This window comes from Sorex araneus, chromosome 6 (genome assembly GCF_027595985.1).
Source record: "Sorex araneus isolate mSorAra2 chromosome 6, mSorAra2.pri, whole genome shotgun sequence".
Classification (NCBI taxonomy): domain Eukaryota; kingdom Metazoa; phylum Chordata; class Mammalia; order Eulipotyphla; family Soricidae; genus Sorex; species Sorex araneus.
The window spans coordinates 143,392,347-143,405,440 of record NC_073307.1 but is presented as its reverse complement, the minus strand read 5'-3'; the positions used below and the strand labels follow the sequence as shown (position 1 = coordinate 143,405,440).

The following is a 13,094-nucleotide window of genomic DNA, read 5'->3' as shown; positions in this document are numbered from 1 at the left end:
TAGTATATAAAGCACTGGTTGAACTCTACAAGAAGAAAACATCCAACCCCATCAGAAAATGGGGCGAAGAAATGAACAGAAACTTTTCCAAGGAAAAGATACAGATGGCCAACGGGCACATGAAAATGTGCTCTACATCACTAATAATCAGGGAGATGCAGATCAAAACAACCACGAGATACCACCTCACACCACAGAGACTAGCACACATCCAAAAGGACAAAAGCAACCACTGTTGGAGAGGATGTGGGGAGAAAGGGACCCTTCTACACTGCTGGTGGGAATGCGACTGGTTCAGCCCTTTTGGAAAACAATATGGATGATTCTCAAAAAATTAGAAATTGAGCTCCCATTTGACCCAGCAATACCACTGCTGGGAATATATCCCAGAGAAGCAAAAAAGTATAGTCAAAATGACATCTGCACTTATATGTTCATTGCAGCACTGTTTACAATAGCCAGAATCTGGAAAAAACCCGAGTGCCCTAGAACAGATGACTGGTTGAAGAAACTTCGGTACATCTATAGAATGGAATACGATGCAGCTGTTAGAAAAAAGGAGGTCATGAATTTTGCATATAAGTGGATCAGCATGGAAAGTATCATGCTAAGTGAAATGAGTCAAAGAGAAAGACAGACATAGAAAGATTGCACTCAACTGTGGAATATAGAATAACAGAGTAGGAGACTAACACCCAAGAATAGTAGAAATAAGTACCAGGAGACTGACTCCATGGTTTGGAGGCTGGCCTCACATTCTGGGGAGAGGGAAACTCAGAGAAGAGATCACCAGGTATAATGTGGTCGGAGGCCATGCGGGGGAAGGGTGATGTGTGCGGAATGTAGACTAGAGACTGAACACAATGGCCATTCAACATCTTTATTGCAAACCACAACACCTAATTAGAGAGAGAGAACAAAAGGGAAGACCCTGCCACAGTTGCAGGGTGGGGTGGGGGGAGAGGGGATTGGGGGGTGGGAGGGATGCTGGGTTTACTGGTGGTGGAGAATGGGCACTGGTGAAGGGAAGGGTTCTCGAACTTTGTATGAGGGAAACATGAGCACAAAAATATATAAATCTGTATGTAACTGTACCCTCACGGTGATTCACTAATTAAAAATAAATAAATTAAAAGAAAAAAAGCCTGAAAGTTAACTTTATGTCTTAAAATGAAGGGAAAAAAGCGAATGTCAGAGCAATAGTACAGAGTTTAAGGCACTACTTTGTGTGTGAATGACCCTGACTTGATGTCTTTCACTGCATGGTCCCCCAAAGACTGAAAGGATACATTTTAAGAGTGGCTTTGACTGATGGACTTTATAGGAAGGGAGGAATGAAAAGACTAAGCACAGAAAAGAGAAGACGAAGCACAGCACGAAACTACCTACTATATTTGATATTATAATAATATCATATTATTATTATGATAATATAATATCATATATTATTATAATATGATATTATAATATTTGTATAACTTTAATCAGTTTGTAGAACGTGTAAGACCAAGAAAAAACCTTTAATAAGCTGTGGATTTGAAGTGACGCTATGTATAGGCTCGTTTATGGTAATAAGCAAATCACGTTGATAAAGATGCAATAATGAGAACACTGCAAAAGTGGGGATAGGGAGCCATATGGAAAAATCTCTGAAGTTCTCTATAATCTTACTAGGAATCTAAAACTGTTATAGAGTCAATTAAAACAAATGGGAGTAAAGCATTATCATTTGCTAAAAATTTATCAACGGATTCAAGTAAATCTGGGTGATATACCAGCAATCTCCATTGCAATTATGAACCATTAAGAAGATTACAATTAACAGATTAATAACTCTGTGGCACTACTTATAAACCTTAAAAATAGTAAGTTGATTAAGACTACTGTAATACTAGTAGGGCTGCTATTCATTAACTAATTTCTCCCAGACATTAGCTCATTAAATAAGAAACACAATTTTGTGACATTAATTCTACTATCATCCTCATTTTACACATGAGAAAATTTTGTTTTAAAAAGATAAAACAACTTTATTGGGTGGACAGGCATTGGAAGTGGGTTAGAAATGATCTAAATTCTGAGTAAACTTGCATGCTTATTCTACTACAAAAGACACAAATAATTTAAGCAAATTTGACATAAGATCTTGGTAAATTGTTTCAAACAATAACCCACTAATGCCGAGAGAGAGAAAGACAGACAGAGACAGAGAGAGAGTGAGAGAGAGAGAGAGAGAGAGAGAGAGAGAGAGAGAGAGAGAGAGAGAGAGAAGAGAGAAAGAGAGAGAAGGAAAGTACCTGCCACAAATACAGACTGTGTGTGGTAGTGGGTGGGTGGTAGGAGGGAAACTGGGGATATTGTTGGTGGGAAATGTACACTGGTGGAGAGATGGATGTTGGAACATTTTACTGAAACTTGACCATGAACAGCTCTGGAACTGTGCATCTCATGGTGATTCAATTAAAAAATAAAACTTGCCTTCTAGGGTCATATGTATTCCATTCCAAAAAGGATAAAAGGAAAGGAAAGAAAACTGTATAAATTCCTACAACTTAAGCTTGAAGAGAAGTTTAGAACAACAACCCCATTTTTATTCACAAAAAGAAAAATTGTGCTTCATTTGAAAGTCAAATTAGAAGGGATAAGTGGGATATTTTGACTTTTTGCCTTGGGAGAACAAAACACCATCAGCAGAAGGATATTCCATGATAGGAAGGAAAAAATTTCTGGTTTTCTGTACTATTGGAGCATTTCAGTTTGGCTGTAATAAAGAAAACATCAGCTGGAATAGCATACAGGTAAGAGCTAGCTTGTATTCCTTTAGTTGCAAGTATTTCCAGTTCAATTTTTGCTTCAAGTTTAGATTCTCAGTCTCTAAAACCCATTTGGATGAGCAGACTATCAAAGTCTAGACAATACTTAAATGTTTATTTTTTAAATTCGAGATAATTGTCTATCCCTTGATGCAAGACCAAAGGGATATTTAAAGACTTTGTTTATTTTGTTCTTTCACTAGATACCAAAAGAGAGGATAATGTGAGTTGAAGCTCCTCTAAAATATTTTCTTATGACCAAGGAACACCTGCCATGAGATTGTGTTTATTTTTGATGTCTTTTTAATCTGCTTACCAATTTGCAGCTAGAAAACAAAGCAACTAAAGCCGCATTAAGTCTGGAAGCACTGTAATCCTCACCTCCCTCTTAGATCGGCATTTCTTCTATTGAGCATGCTTATTTAGTTTTTGACTCTATTTAAGAAGGGGGATAAAGACCTTATTTATAAAACTTTCATTAATGACCCAAAATACCACTACAGAGAGCTGAGCTTTATTAGTTTTAATTTAGACAATTATTCACTCACAGTACTGGTATGTGGGAATGCGCGCGGAATAAAAGTTTATGAGAAAGCCAGTGGATAGAAAATATAAATCTCATATCCACCAAAAAACATCACCAAGAATGAATTTTTTCACTTTGCTCCAGGATTTCACTTAAATTGTCCCAAGAAGACTTCACTGAGAAGTTCTAACACTAACAATGAGTACCCATGTATTTCTATGGTGAAGATGACATTTATTATTCAAAGTAGAATGATTTGAACAGGTTAAACAAGGAAATATTAGTATGTTGTAAAAACTGCCAACACATAAACTGTCCCAAGAAACCTGGAAAACAGACACAGTGCATATGAACATACAAAGAAATTGAGGATTGTGCGTGTACCTTGAGCCAGCATCAACGCAAACTCTGAAGGCTGCATCTTATTTCAAATTCTTTGACAGGACTTGTTGATGTACAGGAGTTTGTGAGTTTTCTGCATTTTTATTCTGGTTATAACTCACACTGTCCTGAAGAGAAGTACAAATTTCATGGATAGATAACTTTTTCTTGGAACTAAACCCAAGTGTCATATATTATTTCTCTTGATAATAAAAGTCTATAAGAAAGAAAGACAATTTACAATTTCCTAGCTCAAACTCTTTAAAAACAAAATATTCAGAATTTAGCATTCAGAATCCCAAGCAGAAAATAGACTATGACAGCAAGATTTTCTGGTTCGCAGATTAATTGTAGTTGAGAACTTTCTAGATTGTGACAGGGAGTTAGCTAACAGGGAACTTAGTTTCTTCAACACACTATGGCTCTCCTTGTGAGCCAAACTTTCATAAGTGCGCTTTGCATAGATAATTTCATTCCAATTGTCACAACTCTTTGAGGTAGGCATTAGTAAACCTCCAGATTTAAATTATTAAATCTGGTGACTCTTATTTTGTTTGTTTTTTGCTTTTTGGGTCACACCCGGCAACGCACAGGGGTTATTCCTGGCTCATGCACTCAGGAATTACTCCTGGCAGTGCTCAGGGGACCATATGGGATGCTGGGATTTGAACCTGGGTCGGCCGTGTGCAAGGCAAACACCCTACCCGCTGTGCTATTACTCCAGCCCCAAAATCTGGTGACTCTTTAACATCTTTCAATTTTATTTTTTTTATATATAGCATATGAACCAGTATGTAACTCTAGTGGGCAGAAATTATGCTGATATAGTTCACTGTGGACACTAATAGTGTTTGATGCACTGTCTCCTCCCTTCACTCTCAATATATCACTGAATCACTGTCATCCCATCGTTCGTTGATTTACTCAAGTGGGCACCAGTAATGTCTCTATTCCTCGCAGCCCTGAGATTTTAGCAGCCTCTCCTTATTCATCTTTCCCAACAATTGGATACTCTTTCAGGGTCTGGGGAATGAGACCATTACTGTTTTGGGCATATCAAATATGCCACGGGGAGCTTGCCAGTTCTGCCCATGCAGGCAGGTTACTCTTGGTATCTCTCTGGGCTCTCCGAGTAATATGAGTAATATATATGTATACAGAGTCTCTTGCCTGCATGCCTGACTGTCTTCCTCGGGGCCCCTCGGAGGGGATGGGGTCCAGCTTCCCTCCCCTCCCTGAGCAGAGTTCCTGGTGGCCGAACACCACCAAAACCTGCCTACAGCCATGCTGGAGGCCCCTCTCCACACGTTTGGATAGGCCTCACGCATGAAGGTACCGGCAGAGGAACTCAGGTGTGTGTAATCCCATCAATGGCCAACATCTGGAGACTTAAAAGCAGCTCCCAGAAACGATATATTGTAGCCTACTTCCCCCTCTGGTAGAAACTGGCAAGCTTCTGAGAGCTTCCTGCCCACATGGGACAGCCTTGCAAGCTTCTCATGGTGTATTCATATGCTAAATCCAGTAACAAGCTGGATCTCATTCCCCTGACCCTGAAATAGCCTCCAGTGCGACATCCTTGGGAGGGCCCAGTTGAAAGAGACGTCTAAGATCTCAGGGAAAGGACGAATTGAGAGGTTACTGAGCCTGCTTGAGAGATGGACAATGAACAGGATTTCGTGATTGTGATGTACATATATACACACACATATATATGTATATATATATACGTATATGTACACACATATATTACTCTATGATTTGTTGCCTACTGTCTGAACTCCATCAAATATGGTGTGGTAATTATGTATTATGTATAATACTCTTGTATCATAAGTATATGTATATGAAAGAACAGTAAAGTGAGCAGGAGGGAAGAAGGGAAGAAGAAAATGAGAATGTTTCTAAATGTCCTGTACTTATAATTTCAATTTAGGAGTGGAAACCAGCTAATCTGAACCCCAAAGTTTACGTGCTTCATTGATCCTCTATACCATCTCCCTGCAATTCTAGTGCCATTGTGAAAATAAAATGAAAAATATCCTAAAACAGGAACCTAAAATATATTAATTTAGTGCCCTTTCCTACTCCCATTGGCTCTTGAATATACTAGGGTTTATGTGCTAGGAAAGAGAGATACATTGCTTTACCCAACTCTCAAGAGACTCATTCATACTAGAGAGCTCATTTAATGATTTACAGTAGATGAATATCTCTTCCTTTGGCAGGAAATCTATTTGAAAAAAACAAATTAAGATCAGTTACTTGATGCATTTATGGGACTTGATCCAGGAAAGCCCATAAAGGAATTACTTTATCAGAATTTGTCTCCTTCAACATTCTAAGCTACTTTTTCAACATTTCTAATCAGAGTAAACTCTTAATATTTATTGATATTAGTAATATCATCATTATTATTGTTAATAGCATTAGCACACTTGAAGGTGCCTAACTGAGTAAACATACTGGCAACATTTCCTAGTTGAGCTCTAATCTTGTATGACTGGAGACTTTTAGCTTTTAAAAATGGACAGCTTCAGCTGTAGTCAGTAAGAACCCTCATGCGTTGCCGGAAGAAATGTAAAATGTTGAAACCACTGAAATGTAAAATGTTGAAACTACTGAAAACAGTTTGACAGTGTGTCAAAAATATAAACACAGAATTGCCTTATGATATAATATTCCAATCCCACGTAGATAACCAAAAGAATAGAAAACAGGGATTCTAAACATGATTGTGTGGCAATGTTAATGGAAGGATTATTCATAATAGTTAGATTTAGACAGAAGCCAAATATGCGTCCATCAACACAAAAATGGGTAAAGTGTGGCATACACATCAAAATAAAATATTATTCATCTATGAACTCAATATAATAAAATTAATATAATAATATAATTAATATGAGCTAAATTAATATAATATAAAATTAATAATATCAACTTACCCAGTTGATATCTACTGGGTAAGAGGGTGAGCTATTTAATTGATTTTATCATTGGAGACAATAGAATTACCATCGCTATTACTCCTTTGTAGACAGTAAAAGTGGCAATTTTAGAAATCGATGAACAACTGGATGACAGTGTTACAGTGCAGTGCTACCCTGCCAATATCCCTTATATTTTACTATTGTTACTATTACTCTTAGAAGATTAGGCTCTTTCAGTAACTCCGTTATCTTTTCTGGGAAAATTGTTATTAATAATATGTATTATTAATGTAAATTACATTACATATATAGGTATTCTAAATAAGCATTAAGCCATAGGCTTTATATATCAAAATCACTTTATTGTGTTCTTACCGTGTATCACACTTTACATAAGTGATTTTTAATTTAGCTGAAAAATGAATATAAAGTAAGTGCTTTTGCACTGAGGAAATGGATGGAAAGCCTCTAATTGAAAATGCTAGATTAATTTGCATAGCACACATAGCTAATAAACTAAAGGTTATAATTTTAACTTCTCTTTATGCTTCTTTCTAGTACAGCATCCCTCCCCCTCCCCACCAATCTTCTCTAATGGCAGCTCAGTTAGGACTGGAGAGGTAGTGGAGGGATTAAAGAAAGTGTCTTACATGTGGCCCTCCCTGATTGGATCTCTAACACCACATATTCTGCCAAGCATTTTCAGATGCAATTCAGAAGGCCCCCAAGAACTGTATGAGTGATCTGGGTAATCCTTGATACCAAATAACCCAAGCAGCACTGCATCCTCAAAAACTTGCCTTGATTCTCAGTTGAACAAGAATCACTATGGTGGACTTTGGTTCTTCTGTGCATTGCTTGGGAAGTCCCCAAACCTGAACCCCTCCCTCAGTTCTAAGTAGGAGTTAATAAACCCTAGTCTTCTGTATTCTAGGGATATTTGGTGTGGTCAATAAAATGATTCCTGCAGAGCCTATACATTCTCTGCAGTACAAATCTGATTTGAATGTAATAAATTAAAAACTTACATTGGAACACAAAAAGATTTACTATGAATTATACTGTTAGCGTTTTACTATGAATTTTTCTTAGAATGAAAAAAAATTGCTTCATCAAGAAAGCAAAATTTCCTCAATAAAGAGAGCTGTGAATTACTGTTATGATTATTTTTTAACATTTTGTTGTAGTGTTGTATTATCATGGACTGGAGCAATAGCACAGCGGGTAGAGATAGCGCAGCAGTAGGGCATTTGCCTTGCATGCAGCTGACCCAGGTTCGATTCCTCCGTCCCTCTCGGAGAGCCCAGCAAGCTACCAAGAGTATTTCACCCACACAGCAGAATCTGGCAAGCTAGCCATGGCGTATTTGATATGCCAAAAACAGTAACAACAAGTCTCACATTGGAGATATTACTGGTGCCTGCTCAAGCAAATCGATGAACAACGGGACGACAGTGCTACAGTGCAGTTGTATTATCATAAGATAGCAGCATATCTTTCCTGTACAGGCACTCAGAGCATCACTGAGCTGTCCTCCTTGGTTTCTCTTCGTAGCTCTGAGTGAATAACACCATTATTCTGGACCTCAGGTTGCTTAATTGAAACTAGAAGATTTGAAGAAGAGTGACTTGACATCTTCTCCAGCTCTCGTTGTCAATAAATGATGATGAATTAGTTAGGAATAAACATGCATAATAGTTATAAATAAAATTAGTAAGCATCTCACTTTTCATGTGCCTGCCTAAGAAATGTCTAAAATCAATACATTTCCAAGGTATTTGAGGTGTTAGAAGACTGTATTTTCTCACTGGACAATATTTTAAGCACACCAGGATTAATTGTCATAAACAATATGATTTTGATAATCTCAAAATGCTGAGCTATAATTTAAATTATTTAATAAATAAATGGATTAATGCCAAGTTAGAGAATTACTGTGACTATTGGATGAATTCATAAATGCAATGGGTTAGTTAAGTTCCTGTTATGGTGTAGTTAATTTACAAATAGTATTGGTTATTAAATAAATATGTGTATTTTTTCTTCTGAAAACAAATAACCCTAAACTCTGCCTGTCTTTGTTGCTGGCATAGCTTCAGCCTATATTTGGCTTATCTGGTTCATAGGATAGCACTATAAACTTTAGAAGAGTTATATGCCTCTCTGAGAGCCCAACAAGCTACTGAGAGTACCCTATCTCGAGGAAGAGCCTGGCAAGCTCCTCGTGGTGTATTTGATATGCCAAATACAGTAACAATAATAGGTCTCATTCTCCTGACCCTGAAAGAGCCTCTAGTCATTGGGAAAGACGAGCAAAGAGAGGCTGCTAAAATCTCAGGGCTGGGATGAATGAAGACATTGCTGGCACCTGCTCCAGTAAATTAATGAACAATGGGATAACAGTGATGACAGTGATACAGTGACTTGGAAAAAGAAGTGTAACTAGTTAATATACAACTGTTGTAATTAAATAATCGTCACTGTCACTGTCATCTCATTGCTCATCGATTTGCTCAAGTGGGCACCAGTAATGTCTCCATTTTGAGACATGTTGTTACTGTTTTTGGCATATTAAATACGCCATGGGTAACTTGCCAGGCTCTTGGTAGCTTGCCCGGCCCTTCGACAGCGTCGGAGGAATCAAACCCAGGTCAGCTGAGTGCAAGGCAAATGCCCTACCACTGTGCTATCACTCCAAAAATTAAAATCTTGCATTTTTATAATTATATACCTAGTTTTGCAAAACTTCATAACAATGTCACTTTCAAATTCAAGTGCTAATCACCTAAGTACGGCACAATGTCTTAGAAGCTAGATTGGAAACTCTTGACTCAAACCTGTTTCTCATCTTTATTTTTTCCCCTGCCCATACAAGGTTACGATGGCTATCATAGCTGGGTAATTTAAACAATAGGAATTAATTTTCTCATAGATCTGTAGGTGGAAGGTGTTAGGTTGTGGTGCTGGAAGATCTGGTTTGTGCTCGGTCTCCTCGTAGTTTACAGATGGTGCTTCCTTGCTCTCTTTTAAACTCTCCCCTCTGTATGTGCATCTTTGATCTCTCTGATTATCTGAACTTCCTCTTGTCTGAGCCTATTTGTTTATATTTCATGGGGGATGCACATGACCCATACCTCGAGATGCTCAGGGTTGGTTCTTTGTTTAAGGATCTGTCCTAGTAGTGCTCAGGGGACCACGTGTCATGCCAGGGATTGAACCAGGATCAGCCACGTGCACAGCAAGTACCTTAACTCCTCCTTAACTACTATACTATTTATCCACCATCCTTTTTTTATAGAACAACCTTAATTATTAATCTCTTTCAATCACTTCCTTTAAGATCTTTTATCAAAATGATTCCATTTTCTGAAAGGATGAAAAATTCTAAGGATGCATTTGGGACCTTGGAGATAGAGAGAACAAATAAACCCTGAATCCTTTATCTCTTGACCTTGGATAAGCTCTATAACGGACCAGAAAGGCTTGAATGTGTATATAAGATTCTGATATATATAACTATATATATAATATATATTATATAGAATATAATCTATTCAGCCATAGATTCTGTTGTTGTGTACTTGTGTGTCTGTCAAAGGTAAACAAGTCTAAAACAGATGTATAAGCCCATGTGACATGCTGAATAGAAAAGTGAGGAAAGCATCAAAGACTATTGTGCTGGCTTCGAGTCATTGGTGTATTCCTTCCATCTTCTGCCATGTCTCCTACATACCTGTAGAAGAGGTTTGAACTGAAAGTACTATCACATTAGTATGCAATGCGGGATGCTTAAAAACTTCAGGATAGTATCCATTTTACACTTGAAAATTTATGTCGAGATAGTTTGCTTCTCTCTGAGGAGCAAATCTCAAGTGATATAGTTAAGGTACCTTCAATCCTTTGTTTTTTTGCCTTGAGGGTACACTGTGTTTCCAGCTGACAGAACTTTATGTCTCTTCTTTGGAATTGCATTTTGCACAACCCCCTGAATCACCACAGAGAATCACCATGATTAATCAATGAAGGCCAGAGAAATGAAAGAATAACCCCTTATCCGTGCAGTTTCCTTTGATGCAATACATACACAGTGAGCTGAAGTTTTATGAGTTTGAAGGCTTAATTCGATTATAAGCTAAGTTTCATATATATATATATGTACATATATATATATGGGGCTGTTTTATCTTTGCGGAGCTCTTCACATAGGGAATTTTTTAAGTAGATGGCAAAGAACTAATCAGAATTAATAACAGAACTATGAGAACCTAGTTCTAGAGATACATACGGTATTAAGGCAGACACATTATTTTATAATGTTTAAGTGAGCAGAAGCATTCATTGAGTAACATTTTGAAGGTTACCAGTATATATTACTCCCTCAACTCTACCTTTATAGCATACAGATTATTTTGAGCTAAAGGCGATTGAGAACCATCAAATGCAGTAAAAGCATATTTTCATTTTATGAAGAGAATTTATGTTGGTAGTGATATATCCATCTCTTAAATCAGGAAAAAGATCTAATGCATATTAATCAACTGTGTTCATTTAAATCTGTGTAACAGACTTTATTAATCATCCTTGTTTACTTTTCCTAATCATCTTCCCAGAATTTGTCTTCCCTTAGAGTCCTCAGTTCTTTAACCTTTGTTTCCCTGAATTTTCATTATTTATCTTTTAGTAATACTCTACCCTTTTAAAATAGAAATTCTTTAGACACTATCTGGATCATTCTGGGCCTACCTATAGTAGTTTCTAATCAGAAACTATTTAGAGTATTTTGAATAGGTTTTGGTAAAATCCAAGGGAGATGTCTTTAACCTTTTCATTTTAACCAGAGGTGTTCCTAAATGATCAGGTTTGAATACCAATTCAACAATTTGGGATCTCTGTTGGATCAATTGTTCTTCTTAGTTATATTTTAAGACTTGTCCTTTGTGAGTTTCTCAAATTGCAATGTTATGCATTTCTATAAAAAGAGTGAAGTAGGAATTCTTCAATTTTAATTGAGTGAGAAGCCATTTGGAAAATCCTTAAAAGCTGTGAAAATCCTCTCTGAGGAAATGCATAAAGGTACTTACATCTATGTTTTTGCACATCAGATCAGATAATGCTTGTCTGATATGCTCTTACTAATCCTAAGTGAAAAAAGTAGTTTCATAATAAATGAATTTGGTACTAAAACCTTTCTTGTATCACATCTTAGTTTTGTAAAAGGTGGGTCTTTTGTTTAGGGTTTTGTTAAAAATAACAGCATCCAGCTGGTGGTCTTTTAATAGTATCTCATCAGACCACCAAATAATAAGGCGTGTCTGGTCTGGCCGCCCTCGCTTGTTGGGATACCCTGGCATTGAGTATTTACCCATAAAAATAAAGTAACAACCATAGTAATACCTAGAGTAGTACACTTTAAATATCTAGTACAATTTATTTTTGCTTGAAATCAATTACATAGGAGCACTGCACTCAAATGACTATATATTGTAATATTATATAATAAACAAAAACATAGCAAAAATGAATACTGTTACTATGTGCCTAGAAATTTAAGTACACATTTTAACTCTCAAATTCTTATGAACATGAGTGGGACTTTATATCAATCAAGGTACTTGATAAACTTGATTGATATGCTATATGGTGAAGTATTAATTAATGCTAACCAGATGATTGTGTTTTAGCATAGTTAGAGCACTGTAGCACTGTCATCCAGCTCATCGATTTTGCTCGAACAGGCACCAGTAACGTCTACATTGTGAGACTTGTTGTTACTGTTTTTGGCATATCGATTATACCACGAGTACACGAGTAGCTTTCCAGGCTTTGCTATGCAGGCGGGATACTCTCGGTAGTTTGCCGGACTCTCTGAGAGAAAGATAAGAATCAAACTCAGGTCAGCCATGTGCAAGGCAAACACTCAACAACAAAATTCAAAATTAAAATTATGTATGTATATATGTGTATGTATACACATCTATATCCCCCTCCTCCCACACACACTATTGGTTAGGGGGCCACACCCAGCAATGCTCAGGGATCATTTCTGGAGGTGCTCTAAGAGCCATATGGGGTGCCAGGAATGAACTTGGATTGAATGTGTGCAAATACACTACTCGCTATACTATTGCTCCACCGCTCCCCCAATTTTTGTAACTAAGAACTGAAGATAGGATTCTAATTCACAATCTAATTCTTTGTGAGCCCTACTAGGTTTGACTCCAAGGTTCCACACCTTAATTTCTTCTTCTGAATCATGAGATACTGAGCCTTTGTTGATGTCAGTCTAGAATTATGCAACTTAGGAGAAACTGTATCCAAATGAGTAGTTGTATCCAGTTGAAGCTAGTGTCTTATCCTACCTGAGGGCTAGGTTCTCAAATTCTCTCAGTGAAGTCAAAATTACCATTTGAGAGCTTGGGGCTAGAGCAATAGTACAGAAGG

At 37.1% G+C, this 13,094-nt stretch overlaps 1 pseudogene; it reads left to right on the top strand.

Annotated features, from left to right (window-relative positions):
- Positions 1–13,094, top strand: part of LOC129405717 (craniofacial development protein 2-like) — a 90,431-nt pseudogene that overhangs the window by 15,293 nt on the left and 62,044 nt on the right.